The sequence below is a fragment of the Pseudophryne corroboree genome, chromosome 10 (assembly GCF_028390025.1).
Source record: "Pseudophryne corroboree isolate aPseCor3 chromosome 10, aPseCor3.hap2, whole genome shotgun sequence".
Classification (NCBI taxonomy): Eukaryota; Metazoa; Chordata; class Amphibia; order Anura; family Myobatrachidae; genus Pseudophryne; species Pseudophryne corroboree.
In genome coordinates, this window is record NC_086453.1 from 219,630,035 (window position 1) to 219,655,421 (window position 25,387).

Genomic DNA, 25,387 nt, shown 5'->3' on the forward strand with positions numbered 1-25,387 from the left:
GCAGATTGGGATGTAAAACCAGCCCAGGAAATTTATGGAAACAGCCCTAATGGGGGTGTGGTTTGATGAGGGGGTGGGGCCTGTTGAGGGTATGGGATCCCGCCTCATAGGGCCTAATGGTATGTATTTGTGGCTTTCCTTGCGTCTTTTGCTGCAGTTGTGTATGAGACCAGGGGCAGTTTGGGAACTAAAAGTGTCCCTGTAAAATGTTGTAGAAGTGGCCCAACATGGGCAGCATTAGCCTACCAGGAATCTTCCTGGCAAACCCTAAGGCCAATCCGCCCATGTAGGTAATAAGTGATCTTTTCCATAGTCACACTATGCCATACAGTATTGGGGATTTTAGGGCGGTGAAGGAAGCAGGAAGAGAGTTCTTCAATTTCAGCAAACATTTTCTTGTATCACACATCCTCACTGTTCTTCTCCCCAGTGTTTCCTTTATGGTGGTCAGAGAGTGATAATATTGTGACCACCTGGCCCTTCCTCAGGGAGATTGTCATATCGGGGAGTCTCCCTGACATTCATGGAGAGTCTGCAAGCATGATATAATGGTTAGGACATAGGGGTAGAGAACAGTTGCCCATAACAACCAATCAGTTTCTACCTATCATTCTACCTATCATTTGATAGAATGAAGCTCATTGGTTGCTATGGAATATTGCTCCTTTTGTCCACTTTCCATAAGTAGTTACATTCAGAGGCGTAACCAAAACTTTGTGGTCCTCATAACAACACTGGACAATAGATAAGACCCAATTGCTTAGCAGGCAAATCTGGAAAATTGGAATGCAACTTTATAACCTGGGTCCAGGCCTCCTAAGCTTCTGGGCCCCATAGCAATGGCACCCCTTGCCCCCACTTTATTTACACCCATGGTTTCACTTACACCATGCAGTAGTTCCCAAATGGGCATCTCTAGTAAGTTCAGGTTTGACCATGGTGAGTTGTGAGTATGGTTGGGCAGATTTGAAGCTGGAAGGATCAGGAAGTATGGATAGAACAGATGGCATGACCTACACTGTCAAAGTAATTAAACCTAATATGGTATTGTGGCACCCCACCAGAAGAAACTTGTGGAGTGCCATATTTATGTTTATACTCTGTGTATGTATATATATATATATATATATATATATATATATATATATATATATATGATCTATTGTAATAGTATATATAGATGTAAACACGTAAGATGCCCTGTATGTTATGCCCCTTATACAATGGTGACAGTGGGGTATGTCGTCAGCCATCCCGTGGCCACAACATGCATTGGTGTCAGTGTATAATAAGTTACTAAGAACCCAGTGAAGCCAGCACGTGTGGAGAATGTGGCACCCCATTGTAGCTGCCACGAGTTGTAGTGTGACTTTTGTGCCCCTTCCCCTGCTGAATGCATCCCTGACTGGACACTATTAAACTTACAGCAGGGATAGGGTTACCTGTGCCTTGAGTGCTGTGTCTGGCATGGGGACACTGACCAATAAGCAACAGGCGTATTGATCCCAGAGAGAGAGAGAGTGACAGCTTGTGCAGTGGCAGTTGCAGCCGTCTTCAGAGACAGTTGGCAGTTGGGCAGTAGCCATCTTAGGAGGACTCAGAGCAGCAACTTGGAGCAGAAGCATCTGCTGGTGTGTGACTAATGCTGTACAGCTTATGAAAAGCCAGATTCTATTCCCGGTGACCGGAGATCTTCATTGTAGCAGCCAATCAGTAATACCAGCCTCCTGTGGGGATCCCACTGCTTCCAATGGTGCTGGCTGACAGGCATCTGACAGAGCAGAACAGTGATGGGCTCTACTGACTGTGTAGCTGGAAACTAGGCCACGCAGCCTACCCTCCCTTTTGAAGGACAGCCCTGGAGGTAGCCCTGCTTTGGAGTAACAGACGGTGGGAGGAGCATAGACAGTGTCTTGCTGCAGACAGAGGTCAGCTTATGATGGTTAATTGAGGCCAACCTAACCCTTGTAACACAGATCGGTAACACTGCTGCACTAGCGACACATCACAAGCTTCCTCAGGGACAAGAGACAGTTTAGCTGCTTACATTATATCTTAGCTCAAATGCTACAGGCAAGCATAGTTTTGAAACATAAAGCTGCATAAGTACTTTATAAATGCAATTCCAATCAGCAGCTAGTTTTATCCAAGGACACCATTAATTGACTACAGTTGTTAATCTGCAGTTAAAGGAGAATCGGCTTTGCAGGGAGCATAGTGATACAGTACTTCCTCTCTCTCCACTCGCAATTTATACAGGGAAACTGTCAGCTAAGGACAGAGACTTTTGTCACAGATATTATGCGGAGGTAGTTACAGGGTAGCAAGGCTGTCTGACTGTGGCCTTGCTCTTTGTATTTCAGTCAGTCTAGTCTTGCAAGAGCTACATATTTTATATAAGACTGAACTTTCAAAACTGTGATCACTGAATAAGTAGCTATAGCTATTATGACTGAGTTCTGCAACATGAACTATTTAATGGACATAAACAAGTACACGGGGCCCCACTAGTAATGCAATATCTATGTTATTACTTTTGTTGCTTTTATTAGTTCGTTAAGATTGTTGGTGGTGGATAATACATTCTGTAATGTTTTGCGGTAATGTGTATTGCATGCACAAAGTGTTATTATAAATTGTGATAACTACTTCTAAGCTTTACAGTAGAGAAAAGGTTACCCAGAAGCGTTCCAGCTAAATAAAAACTACTGAGGAGCAACTGTGTAATTAATGACTTTGCCAATTGTAATTTGAACTACAGTATATTGTGAATTGCCAGAGAAACTTACTCCCCAATACTTACCTGTAAATTGTAACTTTCCACGTGATACTTACCCCAAGTGTCACAATATAATGTACTGTATGCCCTGGGGAAGACCCACATTTTTTATTTTTTTTTAGTCTAAGCAATATACGTTTGTTTTTTCCCCCGTGCATTCTTTATTCTTGAGAGATAATTTCATGTATCTTTGGCCCTCGTTCAGACCTGGTCGCAAGCAGGTGATTTTTGCACTGCTGCGACCAGGTAATCTCCGCCTACAGGGGGAGGGGGTAATTGGTGTGCAGGGGTGCGAACGGATGTGCAGAGAACTGCACAAACAAAAGTTTGTGCAGTCTCTGCACAGCCCAGGACTTACTCAGCCGCTGCGATGATGCGGACCGATGCTGGCGTCAGAAACCCTCCTTCCGAACGGCTGGGCACACCTGTGTTCTCCCGGACACTCCTTAAAAAAGGTCAGTTGCCACCCACAAACAACTTCTTCCTGTCAATCTTTTTGCAATCGCTGGTGCGATTGCTTTCTTTGTAAAATCCATCGCTGTCCGGCGATCCCCGTCGCTGGCGGCTGACGCATCTGCGCATTGCGGTGCATGCGCAGTTCAGACCCGATCGCAATTCTGCAAAAAAAGCTAGCGTGCAATCGGGTCTGAATGAGGCCCTTTGTCTTTTGGTTTATATTTCTTTCAATCCTCCTGCTTCCAGTATGAAAGTGATACATTGTTGTAGAAAGCTTCCTACAGTATTTTAGAAAACAATACTGTCTTCCTGTACCCTATTATTAATAATGTATATGTTTATATATTTGAAGGCTTCTATTAAATAAACATGATCAGTTCGGGATCCAGATGATACTGTAGGTCGACATTCATTAGGTTGACAGGTACAAAAGGTCGACATGGTCCAATGGTTGCTGTGACAGTGGTCAACACACATGGTTGGCGCATGCTTTTGTTTTTTCTGCTTTTTCATCCTTTTCCATCCACATGGAGTACGATAGGAAATAGTAACCTGTGCTGAGTGTAGCAGTAGCGGAGCAAAGTACCTTGCTTGAAGCATGGCAAATGAAGGGGTTCACTCATTGGGGTGACATGTCGTAAACGTTAAAAATCACCCCCCCCCCCCAAAAAAAAAAAAAAATAGTAAGAATTTTTGTGTCAACCATTTACATGTTGACCTTTTGACAGTGTCGAACTTTTGTACTTGTTGACCTTTTCATGTGTCTGTTTTTTACATGCCAAACTATTGACCCTGTCAACCAGTTGCATGTAGACCATTTGGGGTCAACCTAATACTGGTGGACTCAATGATACACAACCGTTCAGTTCTTACAGCCTTTAGTTATACGACCTATGTAGAAATTAGTAGCACTTTTCTGAATTGATTGTTATTTGTCTTTTTGGGCATGAGTTACAACTTTTGACATATCAGTGAGTGTGACATATCAAGGGGCAATTTCTAAGTGTTTGTAGGTACCCCAAAATTTGTTAAGAGGGATGTAGTTTGAGTCTCATACCCCATGACTCTAAACGAGTGATGCTGAGATGACTACTTGGATCTAGAGTAGAACAGTATCATCAGGGCAGAAGACTGTAAACCTGATCTGCCTGTAATTATAGAAGTGTGAGCATGTCTAAGACACTCGTAAGGACAGTGCACTTGCTAGTGTCCTAAGTGTAGCTGAGATTTTAAGGGAGTGAATCTTCTTACAGTGAACATGAATAAGTTCCTTCGATAGCAACAGTGGCTGTTGTGCTATGTGAGACTGCTCTTGTGCTGCTAGAAATGGGTATGGGTATATTTTGCTAATATTCATAATGTCAACAAAAATCGGAATGTCGACATTGCTGCATGTCAACATGAATCACATTGTCGACTTTCATTGTGTCAACATTGATGCATTGTTTATACGATTAGAATGTTGACAGAACAGTGTGTGCCAGTGCAGGGGTTACTTACCTGGTGGTGTATTTCCCGGTGACCCGGCAATGTCTTCTGGGTTCAATGGTTATGTGATGGTGACTTACGGCTGTCACCCAGTGGTTCTGGAAGTGAGTAGTGCTAATCTCTAACCCTAATCCTAATGCTCATGTAATGCTAATGGGTCTGTAAAACTACAATATTTTTCCCTACTGCCTTTTTACATAATAGCCTAAAATTACACCTGTCAGCAGTGTCTGTTCAAAAAGGCCATTTACTGGTACTGCAAGCACTACTTTCACGTTGTTTAGTACGCTGCAGGTACAGTATGTACCCAATTACCTCTACTTATTTCCTACCCCGTGTGCACACCCTTATACCCATTTTCCACCAAATAAATAACCTGGCTTATTGCTTGGGCAACCCGGGTCAATGTTTGGTGCAAAAGGGTGTCTGAAAAATAACTTGTCCCGTTACCTGGGAATCTGACCCTGATAGCTGCCAGGGTTGAACCCGGGAAGGACCCAGGTAGCCTGCAGTGTTTATGGGTGACCCAGGTCATCTAGCGCTGTTAATTCTAAAAGCCTATGGATAGCCACCTCACTTGGGCTTGGAGATAATGTCATCTCCAAGTACTGGCAGAGGGAAGGTCTGCCACTAACCTGGTTCCAGCCTGTGGTGTGAACACGCTGTGACTCGCCTTGAAACCGTGTTCAATTACCTGGGACCTGGGTTTTATTTTGGAAAAGGGGTATTACCTACTCTCCCAGAGGGTGTGGGTTACTCTCACGATTTTTTGGGTAGTCCACCGCACCTCTGGAAGAATGGGTGGGTCTCCAGCATCCCACCCACTTCCTAAAGAAGTTGGCAGGATGGAGAGATAATAGGAATAGTGGGGACATAGGGAGGGGGTGGGGCTAAAATTATGAAGTTTGTGTTAGTTTAGCTCCACATGAATCATGGCATTTTTATGTGGTGGGGGTGGGGCCTAACAGCCTGGCCCTGCCACCAGAGTGGTATGCTGCATCTCCGTTTGGGCTTCTACTGGAGAGGAAAAAATAAAAGTAGTCAAGTATTGTACATACAAACATACACAATAGGGTAAAGGTTTTTTTTTTGTTTTTTTATCAGGAGCCAATTAGCCTACCATTATATTTTTGGATTGTAGGAGTAAACCAGAGTACCCAGAGTTAACCCTTGCAAGCACAAGTAGAACATACAAACTTCATGGTGAGAATCAAACCCAAGATTTTAGTGTTGTGATGCAGTATTACTAACCATTACACCAACCATATCCTCCCTATCCACCCTCTGAATTTTAACTAGTAAATATAGATAATAAATTAGTTATTTAGGAAGTCGGCAGTTTCTTTATCGCCTTCAAGCTTTCACCTTGCTGTCGTGCCCTTTGACCTTTTTCACTAATGTATCTAGTTATCTACAGAACATATTGGCCGGGATGTACTAAAGTCCGAATTCAGCGCGGTGCGGGATGACAGCCAAATCATACCTTTTTTTCTAGCCTAAAAAAAGTCTGAGTTCGTCCGGCATCGCGCACAGCCACTGAATTCGGGCTTCATTACATCCTGCCCTTTGTCTCCCTCTTTAACTGGTTGTGCAATAGTATCTTGTAACATAGTAACATAGGGGTATATGCAATAGCGGGCGAAATCGCGGCAATTATCGCCGTTTTTTCAATTCGACCAAATTCGCCAGGTGAATTCCGGAAGGTGGCTTCCGGAATTCACCATATGCAATGAAAAACGGATTCGCCAGAGTCGCGGGCGAAAATCGGCCGATTTTGCGGATTTTACCGCGATTTGAAAAAACGGGGAAAAACCCGAAAAAAAAATGGCGTGGGGTCCCCCCTCCAAAGCATAACCAGCCTCGGGCTCATTGAGCTGGTCCTGGTTCTAAAAATGCGGGGAAAAAATTGACAGGGGTTCCCCCGTATTTTTAAAACCAGCACCGGGCTCTGCGCCTGATGCTGGTGCCAAAAATACGGGGGACAAAACGAGTAGGGGTCCCCCGTATTTTTAACACCAGCATCGGGCTCCACTAGCTGGACAGATAATGCCACAGCCGGGGGTCACTTTTATACAGTGCCCTGCGGCCGTGGCATCAAATATCCAACTAGTCACCCCTGGCCGGGGTACCCTGGGGGAATGGGGACCCCTTCAATCAAGGGGTCCCCCCCCCCCCAGCCACCCAAGGGCCAGGGGTGAAGCCCGAGGCTGTCCCCCCCCATCCAATGGGCTGCGGATGGGGGGGCTGATAGCCTTTGTGTTAAAAAAAAAAGATATTGTTTTTTCCATTAGTACTACAAGTCCCAGCAAGCCTCCCCTGCAAGCTGGTACTTGGAGAACCACAAGTACCAGCATGCGGGAGAAAAACGGGCCCGCTGGTACCTGTAGTTCTAATGGAAAAAAAATACCCAAATAAAAACAGGACACAGACACCGTCGACAGTAAAACTTTATTACACACTGCCGACACACACATACTTACCTATGTTCACACGCCGACATCGGTCCTCTTCTCCATGTAGAATCCCGGGGTACCTGAAAATAAAAGATCAATTATACTCACCTCAACAGGCTCCAGAGATAAATCCACGGACTTGGCAAAAAAAGAAAACGAACAACCGGACCTGCGGACCGAAAGGGGTCCCCCTCTCCCCGAATGCCGGGACATCACGTGACTCCTGTCACTGATGTCCCTTCAGCCAATCAGGAAGCGCTACTGCCGTGGCGCTCATCTGATTGGCTGGACGCCGTCTGTACTCTGACAGCGCCTCGCACAGCTCCCTCCATTACTTTCAATGGTGGGAACTTAGCGGCTAGCGGTGGGGTCACCCGCCGGTCACCGCTGACCGGCGGGTGACCTCACCGCTAGCCGCTAAGTTCCCACCATTGAATATAATGGAGGGAGCTGTGCGATGCGCTGTCACAGCGATCAGCCAATCAGGTTAGCGCAACGAAGTTGCGCTTCCTGATTGGCTTAGAGACCTGTCAGTGACAACTGTCACTGACAGATCTTAATCGTGGATAGGTGTCCCATGTGTCAGCATGGGACACCTTTCAGTCCGTTTTTGGTGCGGGTAAATGCGCTTTCTTTTTTTGCCAAGTCCGTGGATTTATCTCTGGAGCCTGTTGAGGTGAGTATAATTGATCTTTTATTTTCAGGTACCCCGGGATTCTACATGGAGAAGAGGACCGATGTCGGCGTGTGAACATAGGTAAGTATGTGTGTGTCGGCAGTGTGTAATAAAGTTTTACTGTCGACGGTGTCTGTGTCCTGTTTTTATTTGGGTATTTTTTTTCCATTAGAACTACAGGTACCAGCGGGCCCGTTTTTCTCCCGCATGCTGGTACTTGTGGTTCTCCAAGTACCAGCTTGCAGGGGAGGCTTGCTGGGACTTGTAGTACTAATGGAAAAAACAATATCTTTTTTTTTTGAACACAAAGGCTATCAGCCCCCCCATCCGCAGCCCATTGGATGGGGGGGGACAGCCTCGGGCTTCACCCCTGGCCCTTGGGTGGCTGGGGGGGGGGGACCCCTTGATTGAAGGGGTCCCCATTCCCCCAGGGTTCCCCGGCCAGGGGTGACTAGTTGGATATTTGATGCCACGGCCGCAGGGCACTGTATAAAAGTGACCCCCGGCTGTGGCATTATCTGTCCAGCTAGTGGAGCCCGATGCTGGTGTTAAAAATACGGGGGACCCCTACTCGTTTTGTCCCCCGTATTTTTGGCACCAGCATCAGGCGCAGAGCCCGGTGCTGGTTTTAAAAATACGGGGGATCCCCTGTCAATTTTTTCCCCGCATTTTTAGAACCAGGACCAGCTCAATGAGCCCGAGGCTGGTTATGCTTTGGAGGGGGGACCCCACGCCATTTTTTTCCCGGATTTTACCGTTCCAGCAATAAAAAAAAAAAAAAAAAAAAAAAATATTATTTTAAAAAATATATAAATAATATTTGTGCCTCCCCCAAAAAAAAAAAAAAAACCTAATCCCTTCTAATATAAATAGATCTGCTATTCCTAAAAAAAAAAACACAAAAAAAAACATGTTTAAAATTTTTTTATTTGTTTTCACCCTCCAAAGTGTGGCGGAGTGAAAATCGCGAATTTGCTGTCTAAAAGCACTGCAGGCGAATTTCCAAACTTGAATTGAATATGCTGGAGGCGAATTGCAGCATCTGTACCATTGCAGAAAAGGCGAATTCGGAAAAAGGCGAATTGAGAAAAGGCGAATTTTGACGGGCCGTTTTTTTGCGAAAAATGACTGCACTGCATAGGCGAATTGATTTTTGGAGGCGAAAACGGCCCGGAATTCGCCTATTTTGCCAATTCGCCCGCTATTGCATATACCCCATAGTATCTAAGATTGAAAAAATACAATTGTCCATCGAGTTCAACCTATTTGTGGTCTCCTATGCACAATTATTTTGTATAAAATTTTGACTGAAGTTGATGACTGCCGTTACGTTTTACCCCTCTTTTTTATAATAACCATAGTGCGTGTCTATGCCCTGTAACCCTGGATATCCTTATCCATTAGGAATTTATCTAACCCATTCTTAAAGGCAGGGAATTCCAAACACGTATCGTCCTTACCGTAAAAAAGCCTTTACGCCGTATTGTGTGGAATCTCCTTTCCTCTAACCTGAGCGAGTGTCCACGAGTTCTCTGTGTTGATCTAACCAAAAACAGGTCCTGCGCAAGATCTGTATATTGTCCCCTTATATATTTGTAAATGTTGATCATGTCCCCTCTTAATCTCCTCTTTTCCAGTGTAAACATGCCTAGTCTTGCAAGCCTTTCCTCATATTCCAGCGTCTCCATACCCTTAATTAGTTTGGTCGCCCACCTTTGAACCTTTTCTAGCTCCAGGATATCCTTTTTGTAGTAAGGTGCCCAGAATTGTATACAGTATTCAAGGTGTGGCCTCACAAGTGATTTATATAACGGGAGTATAATACTCTCGTCCCTAGCATCAATTCCCCGTTTTATGCATGCTAATATCTTATTAGCCTTCTTTGCTGCAGTCCTACTTTGGGTACTACTGCTTAGTTTGCTATCTATGAGGACACCTAAGTCCTTTTCCAGTACAGAATCCCCTAATTTTACCCCATTTAGTAGGTAGGTGTTATTTTTGTAGGTGTTATTTTTTTTACCTTACACTTGTCTGTATTGAAGCGCATTCTCCATTTCACTGCCCAAGCTTCTAATTTAACTAAGTCATTCTGAAGCAACTCAGCATCCCTCTCCGCATTTATAACTTTACACAATTTGGTATCATCTGCAAAAATTTACACCATGCTCTCTAGACCTTCTGTTAGGTTGTTAATGAAAATATTGAACAATAGCGGTCCTAATACTGAGCCTCGCGGCACACCACTTAGCACTTCAGTCCAAGTTGAAAAAGATCCATTAACCACAACGCGCTGCTCCCTATTATCTAACCAGTTTTTGACCCAAGTGCACATTGTGCTTCCTAGCCCTGATTCTTGTAGCTTGAAGATAAGTCTCATGTGTGGTACAGTGTCGAATGCTTTGGCAAAATCTAAAAAGATTACATCCACCTCTTTACCCTGATCTAGGTTTGCGCTTACTGTTTCATAAAAGCCAAGTAAGTTGGTTTGACAGGATCTGTCCTTCATAAACCCATGTTGATTCCTTTTAATGACCTTATTGACTTCAAGGAACTTCTGAATACTATCTCTTAGAATACATTCCAATACTTTCCCCACTATAGATGTAAGACTAACTGGTCTATAATTACCTGGTTCAGCTTTACTTCCCTTTTTGAATATAGGCACTACTTCCGCTATACGCCAGTCTTTGGGAACCATACCTGATATTACTGAATCCTTAAAAATCAAAAATAGCGGTTTTGCAAGTTCAGAGTGAAGCTCCATTAGAACCCTTGGGTGAATACCATCGGGACCTGGTGACTTATTAATCTTTAAATGTTTTAATCGGTCACAGACTACTTCCTCGCTTAAATAAGTACCTATCAGTGGGATATTCTCATTATTGAGATTATGTGTTAGTCCCTGAATTGGGTCCTCTCTAGTAAATACTGTTGAAAAAAAAATCATTGTGTGTCCGCTATGTCATTATCATTTTTGCTTAAGACTCCCAACTTGTCTTTTAAAGGGCCTATACTCTCCTTCTTTAATCTCTTGCTATTAATGTATTTAAATAATTTTTTGGGATTCGCTTTGCTTTCCTTTGCTACTAGTTTTTCAGTTTCTACTTTAGCCGCTCTTATTTCCTTTTTGCATATTTTGTTACATTCCTTATAGTGCTGAAATGACTCTGCTTCCCCGTCAGATTTGTATTGTTTAAATGCTCACCTTTTCTTGCCCATAATTTATTTATCTTTTTGTTAAGCCGCATCGGTTTATGATTTTTATTCCTTTTTTTGCTGCTCGTAGGAATAAATTTGAGTGTATTTTTAGCTAGCAGGAATTTTAGTACCTCCCATTTCTCCGTAGTTTTTTTTCCTAAAAACAAACCTTCCCATTCAATATCCCTGAAAAATACCCTCATCTTTTCAAAATTTGCTTTGCTAAAGTTTAGAGTCCTAGTTGAGCCAGTATAGGGCTGTTTCTGAAAACTGATATTGAATGTGACCATATTGTGGTCGCTGTTTCCTATGGGCTCCCCTACTATAATACCTGATACCAAATCCCCATTGTTTGTTAATACCAGGTCTAAGATTGCATTGTACCTAGTTGGTTCCTCAATTAGTTGAACTAAGTAGTTATCATTAAGTGTGTTTAAAAACATATTGCCCCTAGCAGTATCACATGAATCGTTTTTCCAGTTTATCTCCGGATAGTTAAAATCTCCCATCACTACTATGTCTCCTACTCCTGCTGCTCTTTCAGTTTGCTTTAGTAACAATTCCTCATCAGATACGTTGATACCAGGCGGCCTAGAGCATACACCCAATACTAACTTTTTTATTCCTTTTACCCCGCATGCAATTTCTACCCATAATGTCTCGACAGTGTCTACAGTACCCTCCTGAATATCTTCCCGTATATCAGGTTTTAAAAACGACTTTACGTAAAGACACAGCCCTCCACCCTTTTTATTTAGTCTGTCTCTCCTAAACAGTGTATAGCCCTCTAGATTGACTGTCCAATCATGAGATTCGTCCCACCAAGTTTCAGTAATGCCTATAATATCATACTGTTTGCTTGCTGCAAGTATTTCTAGTTCGCCCTCTTTACCAGTAATACTTCTAGCGTTTACAAACATACAACTAAGATAAGTATTTTCCCTTGCGTTAGGGACATCTTTCACCTTATGTAGCAATGATGACCTGTAATCGTCATTGGTTAGTGCTTTGGTAAAATCTCTTTTAGTACCCATGTTAGTAACCTTACCGCCTGCTCTTACCCTCCCCCCAACTTCTCCCCCATTTCGTTTACTACCGCCATCCCCACTATTCTCACTGCATGACCCGTAGTTTCTAGCTAAACCCTCCCCCTAGGCTCCTAGTTTAAAATCTCCTCCAACCTTCTAACCATCCTTCCCCCCAGCACCGCTGCCCCCTCCTCAGTCAGGTGCAATCCGTCACGACAAAAGAGATGCCGCCTGACTGAGAAGTCCTCCCAGTGTTCCAGGAACACAAACCCCTCTTTCCTGCACCAATCCCTAAGCCACACATTTACCTCCCTAATCTCCCTCTGCCTCCCTGGACTAGCGCGTGGCACGGGTAATATTTCGGAGAATATTACCTTAGATGTCCTTGCCTTAAGTTTCTTTCCTAAGTCCCTATAGTCTTTCTTATGGACATCCCACCTTCCGCTAACTTTGTCATTGGTGCCAACGTGCACCAAGACCGCCGGGTCTTTCCCAGCCCCTCCCAACAATCTATCTACCCGGTCCGCGATGTGCCTTACCCGAGCACCCAGGAGACAACAGACTGTACGGCGATCACGGTCCCGGTAGCAGATTGTGTTTGTGTATATTTTCCTCTGCACATGTTGTTCTGTTGTTAATCTCTTTTATACTAGCTCTATATCCTTTTTTATCCTCCTCTGTCTACATAATTTCTTGTGACCTATAATGTGTGGTAAATAAATATGCGTTTTTCTACTATTTAATACATATATACTGTATGTATAATTTATGCTTTCCACTGTTACGGTTCACTATAAATCAATTCCAGCACCTGTCATAGTTGTGAGATAAAATCAGCTTTTCTATAATCTAAACCCTTTTGTTGCAGTTTTGCTTTTACTGCAACCTGTATATTACATCTCACTGATTGATAGCCCATAAAACCCCAAACTTCTCCTCTGTGGACGTATTCGATAATTCCTCTCCATTTCTGAGAACAAAATCTTGGGTTATTTTTTGTATGTTTGTTCATTAACTGTTTGAGAGATGCCCTACACAAACAATGCAGGCAGAGCGTCACTACGTCTGACTGACTGGGCAGTTTGCTGATTTCATCCTTCTGTACTTCAGGCATATTGAAATATATTGAAAAATCAGTTTTGCATCTCTTCAGTTAGGTCTGTCCAATTCTTTATCCTGAGCTGGTGGTCTGCAAATCATTCCTATTCAAAACCCTCTCAGCAGTTTCTAGAGTCACACAAATCTAGATTCTATCTGCAGCATACTTACCTACTTTGCTGCCTCCTCCTCCGGGAGGAGGCAGCGTTGTAGGTGCATGGGGGTGTCGCCGGCAGCAGGATAGGCCGTTCAGGGGCGTGGCCAGCGGCAGTATGGGCGGTCCGGGGGCCTGGCATCAGGGTCACGTCATCATGACTCCGCCCCCCACTGTAATGTGCCGAGAAAAGAGGCGCTGCATAGCGGGGGGCGGAGCTACGATGACGCGATTCAGCGCGAATCGCGTCATCGGACCCCCTTGGGCCGCCCGCTTGTTCTCTGCTGCGGGCGGCCGAGGGGGAAAGCGGGAGGCTTGCCCACCTTTCCGGTGATGCTTTTATTTAATTCTTTATGTAAAGTAACTCTATCTCCCTTTTTCCTACTCTCCTTTCCACATAGAGTATAAGCAGTAATAACTGCGTCTCAGTCATGGTCATATTTCAGACTTGATCGCAGCAGCAACATTTTCCTCTAATGGGCAAAACCATGTGCACTGCAGGGGGGGGGGGGCAGATATAACATGTGCAGAGAGAGTTAGATTTGGGTGGAGTGTGTTTAAACTGAAATCTAAATTGCAAGTGTAAAAATAAAGCAGCCAGTATTTACCCTACACAGACAAAATATAACCCACCCAAATCTAACTTTCTCTGCACGTTATACTGTATCTGCCCCACATGCAGTACACATGGTTTTGCCCATTAGAGGAAAAATTTGCTGCTGCGATCAGGTCTAAATTAGGCCCTAAGTATCATGAGTCAGTAATAGTGAGAAGATCGAAAGTAGCCCTTGACGTGATTGGGATTGGTTAGACAGCCTACTTGCTAAATGAGATTATTGGGGAAATTCAATTAGCCGCAGTAAATTGCCATGGCGAATTGATCCCTGGGAGGTAATTAAATTATCCCAGATAGCTGGCACTATCGGGGATTTTGTTTCACGTGCCCAGAGGCCATTTTTTTTCTGCCCGATTGCGAAAACACATGGATCCTGGAAATTATCCCGGATACTGTGTTTTTCATATGATAGTGGCTAAATTTTATCATGAAAAAACAGGCATTAATTGAATTGCCCAATAAAAAAACAGTTTTTGCGGAAAATCAACCGTGATCAATTGAATCCCCCCAATATGTGCTTATAACATTTAAAAATATGCAGTTTCTCCTTATCCTACATTATTGCAAATAGACTTTTCTATGTCTTTAGTGTTAGAGAGGAATGCACTCCTTAAATTGAAATCAGACAGCCAACTTTACTAAGATGGCCGCTGCAACCTTTACTGCGTATGTGTGCCCATGAGCCATCTTAGTCTGTGTGTGAGAATGTGATGTACTGCACACATGTTCCTTCGGCAGGGGCGGATCGGCCCACCAGGACAAATTCCGATGTGCTAGTCCCATATCCCCTTCAGCCAGGCCGATTCACACTCTGGCTGGGCTGGTTCACACTGCTTCCAGTACTTGCGGTTCATTGGAACGCAATCTGGAAGTTACGCTAGCGAGCACTTCCGGGTGGCGAAGCTGTTCTACCAACGGGGGTCCTGGATAAAGTTAACTAGCCCAGCAGCATCCTCTCCCTGGCCACAGACAAAGGTCTCTTCAACGAGCCTGGGCCCGGGAGCAGCAGCATAATGATGGTCGGAGCCGGGTTCACTACACCCGCCACCACCTTAACTCCTGCACTCTCACTAAACTGGCCAGAGCGGCGACTGAGCACTGAAGCGGACCCGGCAGAGAGGTTGTTTTTAGTTACATTATTTGCATTATCATGTTGGTGTTAGAGTTAGGGCATCCCCGGTCACAGTGTATGGTTTGGGACTGGACAGGAGTAGGACGTACCTTGTTCTCAGGATGCCAGCTGATCAGGCAGCACTTACAGCCAGCCCTGGGACAATCTCTTATGCAAAGTCCTTCAGCCCTATAGCTGCCCAATATCTGTCCATAATGATGGGCCTATTTATGTAATGCAATGGCTACGTATGTAATGTGGTGCTATATGTGTAATGTGGTGCTATATGTGTAATGTGGTGCTATATATGTAATATGGTGCTATTTGTATAATGCGGTGCTATACATGTTATGTGGTGCTATACATGTAATGCAGTGCTATATGTGTAATGTGGTGCTATTCCTGTAATAATGTGGTGGCTATGTATGTAATCAGGGGCAGATTGGCCACTGGGACAGATTCTGCTGCGCTGGTCCCCTGTGTCTGTGTTTCACTACTTGTGTGTGCTCCCTCCCTGTACTGTGCTGTATGTAGTGTGTGCTCTGCCTCCTTGTACTTTGAAACATATAAGGTTAAATAAAAGGGGGTTTGTAGAATGAAAAATCAATAAAATCAGAAGTAGATTAAAGGGGTGAAGTATGGTATGCCAGCGGCCGGGCTCCCGGCGGCCAGCATACTGGCACCGGAATCCCGACCACCGGCATACCAACAGCTGGGCGAGCACAAATGAGCCTCTTGTGGGCACGGTGGTGCGCTACGTGTGCAACGCCATCTATTCTCCCTCCAGGTGGGTCGTGGACCCCCATAAGGGAGAAAAGGTGTCGGTATGCCGGGTGTTGGGATTCTGGCGCTGGTATACTGTGCGCCGGAACCCCAACAGCCGGCAAACTGAAGACCACCCGACTAAAGGCATGACTGCAGTGTCAGTAGACACTGAAAGTGGGCATATCAGTCCTTGTATATTCCGATGTACAGATGTACATCAGGGAAGGGCATTGTTGCAGCACATGCATAAAGTCGCAGGTAAACATTAGCATAGCGTAAAGCAAAGGAGGCCCCAACTGTGTCTATCTCAGAATCAGGACCTCTGAGGAGTGACCCCGCCCTCTTTACAGACCCCCTCCACCTCAACAGACTCCGTCCCCATTAGGGCTGCTTCCATAAATTTCCCGGGCTGGTGTTCGATCCCAATCTGTCCCTGTCCTTCGGGGAGGTACAGTAGTACTGAAGATATCAACACTATCGCTGTCTCTGGTGACATAACCGCTGACTCTGTACTACATTTGTGTTACTGCTGACAACCGCTGTTATCCTGAATAAACCTCCAAACCTGCTTAAGGTTAAACTGTCTAGACTAAACTCCACTTCACATTCTGCTGGTGCCTGTGGTGCTAGCAAGAGGATATATCAACAGTCAGTGAACAGAGGGACCTACCATTTTTCTATTCACCCCCATTAACTACAGTAGCTTAAATAAATTGTTATGAAACATTACATCCAGTAAAAAATGTACATATGTGTCCTAATATAGCGTTGCCATAGGCGCGACAAACAGCCCGTCTTTTTTTGCAGAAAATGCATCTTAGTTGCAATACCAGTAGATTGTGCTGTCTAATTTCATATGCAACACATATATATCTGTGTGCGGCTGAGTCTCTGAATCTGTACACAGTGCTACGATGCTGTGGCTTTTTTTCCAATGCAAGTTCCATTGTGCTTTGTATACAAACTCAGCAGCACACAGATATACAAGTGCTGCATATCAAATTAATCAGCACAGTCTCCTTGTGCGTCCTAGTTGCATTATTTTGTGACTAAAATGCATTTCTGGCAACAAAAACACGCCCAATGTTAGAGTTAGATGGGACCTAGCAGCTGACTCCTGCCAGGCATCTTGCACTGCATGGAGTATTGAGGCTGGATATATGAAAACATATCTGTAGAATGGGAATACTAAGGAGCAGGATACAAGCAGAGTCTGGAACAATGCCTTATCCTTTCAAAATCTGACAACCCTTTCTTCTTCATCTTATGAACAGGAAAACTTTTGGAGAAGGGACCTGAGTATACCTGTCCAAACTCATCTCCTAATGTACAAAGGGGTAAATGTAACAAACCTTCTAAAGCGTGAAGCAGTGGGCAGGTTGACCATAGCTATCAATCTGCTTCTACCTATCATTGTATAGTTTGTACTTGATAAATACTAGCATGGAGCTGATTGGTTGCTACTGGGAACTTGTCCACATCTCCACTCTTTAGAAGATTTTATACATTTCTCCCCTAATCCCTCAGCAGTGTTCCAAATTCACTAGTTGATAAGTGAATAACCACATGTACAAAGGATCTACATCGTCATCCTGACTCATCGATGCAATAATCTATGGGCGGGATTCAAATCTTGCAGCTGGCACGAGTATTGTGCATTGTCCTGCATAATCGCGGGCATCGCGCCCAGTATGATTTTTCACATGGGCGTTATTTTTTTTTTTGTGCCGCATTTTAATTGGGCGCGTCTACGGGGGGCGGGGCGGCGATATGGGGAATGGGCGTGAAATTGCACTGTCTGTGCACGCCCTCATTCCCCATCTTGTTTCCATGGTGATCATTCTAAACAGAACTGTGTCACACTTTCCCCTCTGCTCAGAAACGGAACGGCTGAGGGCTTGACTGTCTCACTTCGGAAGCTAGTTCCTGTCACTGGCATTATTATTAACTTTTCTATATTTTAGTATAATCTAAAATGTTGTTTTTATGTATTTTTTAATATGTAGAAGAGGTTGGACGGCAGGCACTGGACTCGGAAATAAACACAGACCACCGGAGCCCCAGTGCTGCTTGTAACGTTTCAGTTTATTGTAACTTTCAATCTAAATAATGGCAACAGTGTAAAAGAACTGTATTTAGGTAAGCTCATTTACACTGTTGCCATTATTCAGATGAAAGTTATAATAAACTAAAACGTTAAGGGCCTTACACACTGGTAGATCTCACTGCACGATATGAACATTCTTGTTCATTAATGAACGAGAGCTCATGCAGTGTGTAGGCACCAACGATTAACGATGCACGACCCCGCGCTCGTTAACCATTGGTGCCCCTTTGCTTATGCATGCAGGCCAATATGGACGAGATTGTTCATATTAGCATGCATTGCTATGGTGCCGGGTGACGGGGGGAGTGAAGAAACTTCACTTCCCCCGTCACCTCCCCCTGCCGCCGGGTCGCCTGTTTGCCGTATCAGCAGTCTGGCAGCTCGGCGGCGTATCACCAAGTCTGTAGGGCCCTTTACAAGCAGCGCTGGGGCTCCGGTGGTCTGTATTTATTTCTGAGACCTGTGCCTGCTATTCAACCACTTCTACATATTAAAAAGAAATTACATTTGAGATAATACTAAAATATAGAAAAGTTCATAATAATGCCAGTGACAGGAACTAGCTTCCAAAGTGAGACAGTCAAGCCTCAAGTGAGACTCATAAATCATCTTAGCTCAGCATGCCCGTTTCTGAGCAGAAGGGAAAGCCTGACACGCTTCGGCTAAGAATAATCACCATGGCAACCCACATACACCCAAACAAGCAATGGAAGAGATGGGAGGAAGGAGGAAGATCATAAAAGCATGTAAAAAGGCACAACTGCTTAAAAAACCATACAAAAAATAAGGTAAGAGCTTAGGAAACATGAGGGGATATAATACTAATAGGGTTGATAGATGCAAGGGCTAAAACATGCAGACCGAGTTTGAAGAGAAACTACACAGTTTCACTCTTGACCATTCATATTAACCTTATGTAAGGCAAGGGCAGCTCTGTTCTGGAAAAGCAAATATTGATACAGTACCTATACAGTAAAAGAGAAGCAGTTAACTAGTACAGGAAAAAAATTAAATAATGATCGCTACCCCGGGAGGTGGTGAAAAATAAAAAGACCATAATAGTCATCCAGCAGGGGCATTCGCAGCCGTTTGCTGGCATTTGAATATCGCAGCCCATGTAAAGAATAGGTAGGGCTACAGACTCAATCAAAGTGACAGATTCGCAGGCATAACATGTGATTTGAATACCAAAAGGAAACCGCATCTTAAAAAAATCGTGAGAGAATGCCAGGAAATTAGACGTGATTTCTGTTTTTGGATGATTTGAATCCCCCCAATATGTCTGGTGCCTTCAAACTCTCTGACCAATAGCGTCTGCCAGTCTTTTCACCTTTAGTTTTCTTTACGCCCAACTCCTATATGAATACCAATTACTTCCATGGTTTCTCCCACGATGATATGTAGGACTAAGACTCCGACTCATGACACAAAGGAGGTGCAGCTACACCTCCAAAATGGTGTGAACACTCCCGTATCAGCAGGGAAGGGGGTACTGAATCTGAAGAGGAACTGGGTATTCTCAATGGCGTGTGGACATGCTCCCTATTATAAGGGCCTGGTAAATCTGCCGGTTACCATAGTAAATTGTGACTGCACTATGAGAAATTGTAGTTTATGGATTTCAGCTTAAGGGGGTATTTTATTAGCTGCAGTAATTTCACTGCTTTATCACTTCTTTATGCCATCTCCAGGTTAATACATCTGCCCCTGAATTTGCACCTGTAGCAGTTTACACTATGTAGATGTGTTTTTGTTTTTTTTTGTTTTTTGCATGGAAAACAAATTATAAGTATTTTTTTTATGAATAGGCAATACAAAAGGAAAAATAAATCTCTTAATTTGACCTTTGCTATAACTTGGTGTGACTGGTTATTCATACAGTTTCACATACTAGAAGTATGTCCTCACTGGTTATCCTTACCGTTTCACATCCTAGAAGTATGGCCTCACTAGTTATCCATACAGTTTCACATCCTAGAAGTATGGCCTCACTGGTTATCCGTACAGTTTCACATCCTAGAGTTATTGCCTCACTAGTTATCCGTACAGCTTCACATACTAGAAGTATGGCCTCACTGGTTATCCGTACAGTTTCACATCCTAGAAGTATGGCCTCATTGGTTATCCGTACAGCTTCACATACTAGAAGTATGGCCTCACTTGTTATCCGTACAGTTTCACATCCTAGAAGTATGGCCTCACTGGTTATCCGTACAGTTTCACATCCTAGAAGTATGGCCTCACTGGTTATCTGTACAGTTTCACATACTAGAAGTATATCCTCACTGGTTATCCTTACTGTTTCACATCCTAGAAGTATGGCCTCACTGGTTATCCGTACAGTTTCACATCCTAGAAGTATGGCCTCATTGGTTATCCGTACAGCTTCACATACTAGAAGTATGGCCTCACTTGTTATCCGTACAGTTTCACATCCTAGAAGTATGTCCTCACTGGTTATCCGTACAGTTTCACATCCTAGAAGTATGGCCTCACTGGTTATCTGTACAGTTTCACATACTAGAAGTATATCCTCACTGGTTATCCTTACTGTTTCACATCCTAGAAGTATGGCCTCACTAGTTATCCGTACAGTTTCACATCCTAGAAGTATGCCCTCACTGGTTATCCGTACAGTTTCACATCCTAGAGTTATTGCCTCACTAGTTATCCGTACAGCTTCACATCCTAGAAGTATGGCCTCACTGGTTATCCGTACAGCTTCACATCCTAGAAGTATGGCCTCACTGGTTATCTGTACAGTTTCACATCCTAGAAGTATGGCCTCACTGGTTATCTGTACAGTTTCACATCCTAGAAGTATGGCCTCACTGGTTATCTCTTAGTTTGACCTTTGCTATAACTTGGTGTGACTGGTTATTCGTACAGTTTCACATACTAGAAGTATGTCCTCACTGGTTATCCGTACAGTTTCACATCCTAGAGTTATTGCCTCCCTAGTTATCTGTACAGCTTCACATCCGAGAAGTTTGTCCTCACTGGTTAGCCGTATAGTTTCACATCCTAGAAGTATGTCCTCACTGGTTATCCGTACAGTTTCACATCCTAAAGTTATTGCCTCACTAGTTATCCGTACAGCTTCACATCCTAGAAGTATGGCCTCACTGGTTATCTGTACAGTTTCACATCCTAGAAGTATGGCCTCACTGGTTATCTGTACAGTTTCACATCCTAGAAGTATGGCCTCACTGGTTATCTCTTAGTTTGACCTTTGCTATAACTTGGTGTGACTGGTTATTCGTACAGTTTCACATACTAGAAGTATGTCCTCACTGGTTATCCGTACAGTTTCACATCCTAGAGTTATTGCCTCCCTAGTTATCTGTACAGCTTCACATCCGAGAAGTTTGTCCTCACTGGTTAGCCGTATAGTTTCACATCCTAGAAGTATGGCCTCACTGGTTATCCGTACAGCTTCACATCCTAGAAGTATGGCCTCACTGGTCATCCGTACAGTTTCACATCCTAGAAGTATGGCTTCACTAGTTATCCGTACAGCTTCACATCCTAGAAGTATGTCCTCACTGGTCATCCGTACAGTTTCACATCCTAGAAGTATGGCCTCACTGGTTATCCGTACAGCTTCACATCCTAGAAGTATGTCCTCACTGGTCATCCGTACAGTTTCACATCCTAGAGTTATTGCCTCACTAGTTATCCGTACAGCTTCACATCCTAGAAGTATGGCCTCACTGGTTATCTTTACAGTTTCACATCCTAGAATTATGGCCTCACTGGTTATCCATATAGCTTCACATTCTAGAAGTATGGCCTCACTGGTTATCTGTACAGTTTCACATTCTAGAAGTATGGCCTCACTGGTTATCTGTACAGTTTCACATCCTAGAAGTATGGCCTCACTGGTTATCTGTACAGTTTCACATCCTAGAAGTATGGCCTCACTGGTTATCTCTTAATTTGACCTTTGCTATAACTTGGTGTGTCTGGTTATTCGGACAGTTTCACATACTAGAAGTATGGCCTCACTGGTTATCCGTACAGTTTCACATCCTAGAGTTATTGCCTCACTAGTTATCTGTACAGCTTCACATCCGAGAAGTATTGCCTCACTGGTTATCTGTACAGTTTCACATACTAGAAGTATATACTCACTGGTTATCCTTACCGTTTCACATCCTAGAAGTATGTCCTCACTGGTTATCCGTACAGTTTCACATCCTACAGTTATTGCCTCACTAGTTATCCGTACAGCTTCACATCCTAGAAGTATGGCCTCACTGGTTATCTGTACAGTTTCACATCCTAGAAGTATGGCCTCACTGGTTATCTGTACAGCTTCACATCCTAGAAGTATGGCCTCACTAGTTATCCGTACAGTTTCACATCCTAGAAGTATGGCCTCACTGGTTATCCGTATAGCTTCACATCCTAGAAGTATGGCCTCACTGGTTATCCGTATAGCTTCACATCCTAGAAGTATGGCCTCACTGGTTATTCGTATAGCTTCACATCCTAGAAGTATGGCCTCACTGGTTATCCGTACAGCTTCACATACTAGAAGTATGGCCTCACTGGTTATCCGTACAGTTTCACATCCTAGAGGTATGGCCTCACTGGTTATCCGTACAGCTTCACATCCTAGAAGTATGGCCTCACTGGTTATCCGTACAGTTTCACACCCTAGAGTTATTGCCTCACTAGTTATCCGTACAGCTTCACATACTAGAAGTATGGCCTCACAGGTTATCCGTACAGTTTCACATCCTAGAAGTATGGCCTCATTGGTTATCCGTACAGCTTCACATACTAGAAGTATGGCCTCACTTGTTATCCGTACAGTTTCACATCCTAGAAGTATGTCCTCACTGGTTATCCGTACAGTTTCACATCCTAAAGTTATTGCCTCACTAGTTATCCGTACAGCTTCACATCCTAGAAGTATGGCCTCACTGGTTATCTGTACAGTTTCACATACTAGTAGTATATCCTCATTGGTTATCCTTACTGTTTCACATCCTAGAAGTATGGCCTCACTAGTTATCCGTACAGTTTCACATCCTAGAAGTATGCCCTCACTGGTTATCCGTACAGTTTCACATCCTAGAGTTATTGCCTCACTAGTTATCCGTACAGCTTCACATCCTAGAAGTATGGCCTCACTGGTTATCCGTACAGCTTCACATCCTAGAAGTATGGCCTCACTGGTTATCTGTACAGTTTCACATCCTAGAAGTATGGCCTCACTGGTTATCTGTACAGTTTCACATCCTAGAAGTATGGCCTCACTGGTTATCTGTACAGTTTCACATCCTAGAAGTATTGCCTCACTGGTTATCTGTACAGTTTCACATCCTAGAAGTATGGCCTCACTGGTTATCTCTTAGTTTGACCTTTGCTATAACTTGGTGTGACTGGTTATTCGTACAGTTTCACATACTAGAAGTATGTCCTCACTGGTTATCCGTACAGTTTCACTTCCTAGAGTTATTCCCTCACTAGTTATCTGTACAGCTTCACATACTAGAAGTATATACTCACTGGTTATCCTTACCGTTTCACATCCTAGAAGTATGTCCTCACTGGTTATCCGTACAGTTTCACATCCTAAAGTTATTGCCTCACTAGTTATCCGTACAGCTTCACATCCTAGAAGTATGGCCTCACTGGTTATCTGTACAGTTTCACATCCTAGAAGTGTGGCCTCACTGGTTATTCGTACAGTTTCACATCCTAGAAGTTTGTCCTCACTGGTTAGCCGTATAGTTTCACATCCTAGAAGTATGGCCTCACTGGTTATCTGTACAGTTTCACATCCTAGAAGTATGGCCTCACTGGTTATCTGTACAGTTTCACATCCTAGAAGTATGGCCTCACTGGTTATCTGTACAGTATCACATCCTAGAAGTATGGCCTCACTGGTTATCTCTTAATTTGACCTTTGCTATAACTTGGTGTGTCTAGTTATTCGGACAGTTTCACATACTAGAAGTATGGCCTCACTGGTTATCCGTACAGTTTCACATCCTAGAGTTATTGCCTCACTAGTTATCTGTACAGCTTCACATCCGAGAAGTATTGCCTCACTGGTTATCTGTACAGTTTCACATACTAGAAGTATATACTCACTGGTTATCCTTACCGTTTCACATCCTAGAAGTATGTCCTCACTGGTTATCCGTACAGTTTCACATCCTACAGTTATTGCCTCACTAGTTATCCGTACAGCTTCACATCCTAGAAGTATGGCCTCACTGGTTATCTGTACAGTTTCACATCCTAGAAGTATGGCCTCACTGGTTATCTGTACAGCTTCACATCCTAGAAGTATGGCCTCACTGGTTATCCGTACAGTTTCACATCCAAGAAGTTTGTCCTCACTGGTCATCCGTACAGTTTCACATCCTAGAGTTATTGCCTCACTAGTTATCCGTACAGCTTCACATCCTAGAAGTTTGGCCTCACTGGTTATCCGTATAGCTTCACATCCTAGAAGTATGGCCTCACTGGTTATCCGTATAGCTTCACATCCTAGAAGTATGGCCTCACTGGTTATTTGTATAGCTTCACATCCTAGAAGTATGGCCTCACTGGTTATCCGTACAGCTTCACATACTAGAAGTATGGCCTCACTGGTTATCCGTAGTTTCACATCCTAGAGGTATGGCCTCACTGGTTATCCATACAGCTTCACATCCTAGAAGTATGGCCTCACTTGTTATCAGTACAGTTTCACATCCTAGAAGTATGTCCTCACTGGTTATCCGTACAGTTTCACATCCTAGAGGTATGGCCTCACTAGTTATCCGTACAGCTTCACATCCTAGAAGTATGGCCTCACTGGTTATCTGTACAGTTTCACATACTAGAAGTATATCCTCACTGGTTATCCTTACTGTTTCACATCCTAGAAGTATGGCCTCACTAGTTATCCGTACAGTTTCACATCCTAGAAGTATGCCCTCACTGGTTATCCGTACAGTTTCACATCCTAGAGTTATTGCCTCACTAGTTATCCGTACAGCTTCACATCCTAGAAGCATGGCCTCACTGGTTATCTGTACAGTTTCACATCCTAGAAGTATGGCCTCACTGGTTATCTGTACAGTTTCACATCCTAGAAGTATTGCCTCACTGGTTATCTGTACAGTTTCACATACTAGAAGTATATACTCACTGGTTATCCTTACCGTTTCACATCCTAGAAGTATGTCCTCACTGGTTATCCGTACAGTTTCACATCCTAAAGTTATTGCCTCACTAGTTATCTGTACAGCTTCACATCCTAGAAGTATGGCCTCACTGGTTATCTGTACAGTTCACATCCTAGAAGTATGGCCTCACTGGTTATCTGTACAGTTTCACATCCTAGAAGTATGGCCTCACTGGTTATCTGTACAGTTTCACATCCTAGAAGTATGGCCTCACTGGTTATCTCTTAGTTTGACCTTTGCTATAACTTGGTGTGACTGGTTATTC

At 43.7% G+C, this 25,387-nt stretch overlaps 1 protein-coding gene across 6 annotated transcripts in view; it reads left to right on the top strand.

Moving 5' to 3' along the window:
- PLCH2 (phospholipase C eta 2) overlaps positions 1 to 25,387 on the top strand; it is a 1,361,647-nt gene that overhangs the window by 946,824 nt on the left and 389,436 nt on the right. Inside the window, exon 1 of one of the 6 annotated variants that reach the window (XM_063943087.1) lies at positions 1,513 to 1,928. The exons of the other annotated variants lie outside the window; for them this stretch is intronic. The gene's annotated coding sequence lies outside the window, so the exon portion shown is untranslated. Of the gene's footprint in view, positions 1 to 1,512; positions 1,929 to 25,387 lie in introns of those variants that run through there. 6 annotated transcript variants of the gene reach the window in all.